The sequence below is a fragment of the Populus nigra genome, chromosome 2, assembly GCF_951802175.1.
Source record: "Populus nigra chromosome 2, ddPopNigr1.1, whole genome shotgun sequence".
Taxonomy (NCBI): Eukaryota; Viridiplantae; Streptophyta; class Magnoliopsida; order Malpighiales; family Salicaceae; genus Populus; species Populus nigra.
Window position 1 is genome coordinate 8,915,419 of NC_084853.1, and position 2,500 is coordinate 8,917,918.

Here is a 2,500-nt window from a genome sequence, read left to right on the forward strand (position 1 = left end):
ATTCAATTCCATGCCCCGTCAACATAACTCCCGATGTACTGTTTGCTTTTTCGGAAGAAGAGATCCATCCCCCCATCCTCGGCCAGCCAAAAACGCTCCAATTAATGGCCGGGTGAGATGACCCGGCGGCCCGCGACGCGTCATTCAAATCACTGCCCTATCGGCTACAACTGCTGATGGGTGGGATTAGAGGCCTGCCATGGTGGTGAGGGGCGGCGAGGACCGTGAAAGCTAGAGTTTTTCAGAGGCTGCCGGGAAAAAGGCCCCTCGGGTGGCGGGGTGCGAGGACCAGGCGCGTCATTCAATTCTCTTCCCTATCAACTTGGCTCCCGTTGGCGGGATTGGAGGCCTACTGTTTGTTACAGGGCTAAAATCGTCAGGGGAAGAGCTGACGAAACAATGCTGGTTTGGATGCAGGGGGTAGTGTTGGAATCGGCAGCGCGGACAAAATCGGCAAAGTCGACAAAAAAGACTGTTGGTCTGGACATCGGGGCAGCGGCAGCCATGCCGACAGGGGGGGAAATCGGCAGCGCAGATTTGTGCAGCTGCAGGTTCGTCGGGGAAATCGGCAGCGCAGATTTTTCGATGAACATGGGCTGGAAGATGGACTGTCCAGGCCAGGCAGGGAAATTCGTCAAGGGGACACGCTGACGAAACAGCGCTGGTTTAGACACGGTGGGTGCAGTGTTGGAATCGGCAGCGCCGACGAATTCGGCAAAGTCGGCAGAATCGGCAGCGGGTGCTGGCGATGAGTCTGGACGATTTATAGTCCAGGGCTTGATGGAAAAGACTGTTGGTCCAGACAATGGGGCAGTGGCAGCGCGGATTTGTGCAGCTGCAGGTTCGTCGGGGAAAATCGGCAGCGCAGATTTTTCGACGAACAGGGGCTGGGCGCTGGACTGGCCGGGCCAGGCAGGAAAATTCGTCAGGGGGCCACGCTGACGAAAACAGGGGCTGCGGAGTGGAAAATCGGCAGCGCAGATTTTTCGACGAACAGGGGCTGGACCGGCCGGGCCAGGCAGGAAAATTCGTCAGGGGGGCACGCTGACGAAAAGAGGGGCTGCCGCGTGGAAAATCGGCAGCGCAGATTTTTCGACGAACAGGGGCTGGACCGGCCGGGCCAGGCAGGAAAATTCGTCAGGGGGGCACGCTGACGAAAAGAGGGGCTGCCGCGTGGAAAATCGGCAGCGCAGATTTTTCGACGAACAGGGGCTGGATGCTGGACCGGCCGGGCCAGGCAGGAAAATTCGTCAGGGGGGCACGCTGACGAAAAGAGGGGCTGCCGCGTGGAAAATCGGCAGCGCAGATTTTTCGACGAACAGGGGCTGGACCGGCCGGGCCAGGCAGGAAAATTCGTCAGGGGGGCACGCTGACGAAAAGAGGGGCTGCCGCGTGGAAAATCGGCAGCGCAGATTTTTCGACGAACATTCGTCAGGGGGGCACGCTGACGAAAAGAGGGGCTGCCGCGTGGAAAATCGGCAGCGCAGATTTTTCGACGAACATTCGTCAGGGGGGCACGCTGAGGAAAACAGGGGCTGCCGCGTGGAAAATCGGCAGCGCAGATTTTTCGACGAACAGGGGCTGGATGCTGGACCGGCCGGGCCAGGCAGGAAAATTCGTCAGGGGGGCACGCTGACGAAAAGAGGGGCTGCCGCGTGGAAAATCGGCAGCGCAGATTTTTCGACGAACAGGGGCTGGACGCTGGACTGGGCCAGGCAGGAAAATTCGTCAGGGGGGCACGCTGACGAAAACAGGGGCTGCCGCGTGGAATGGCAGCCTACACGCAGATGCGAATTCGGCAGCGCACGATGGCTTGAGCAGGTCATGGGTTCGACTTGGCGCGATCTGAAACCTGGACGAGGGACTGTCGACGCTGGACGAGCCAGCGCGGTGGCCTGTCGTGCCCCGTTCAGGGGGGGCCTGCCGCGGAGACAGCCCTCGCGGGCTCGACAGCGCAGGCCAGCGTCCCCGACGTCGCTGGCCGCGGCAGGCGAGCTGCCGGGGTTCCCGCATTCCTACAAGAAAACGTCGTGCTTTCCACATGAAACCAATCCAGTAAAATCAGCCATATTTTTATGAGGCTGCCCACTGAATTTGGGGTCATTCCGGGCCGGTTCCTAGTTTTGCGGATTTACTCGATTTCTAATGGTAGGAAAATTAAAACAAATACTTCCCGACCTCGAAAAATTCTGGGAAAATTAATGAAGGTGGATTGGATTTTTGCCAACCTCTGTGCAAAATTTCAGCTCAAAATACCAAGAAATGAATTTTTTAGAGGGGGGGTGACAGCTGGGACCTAGTAGTGTCTCCCCCTGCCAGAGCTGCAATGACACTTATTGCTCTTTAGGGAGCCACCAGGCCGGCGCCCCTCAAAGACCACACGCGCGCGCGCGCCCGCCCGCGCTGGGCGCTGGGGCGCTGGGGCCTGAGGGCCTGGGGCCCTTGGGGGCCCTTGGGCGCTTGGGCGCGCGCGCGCGGCCCCCGCAGCCATGCCGCGCTG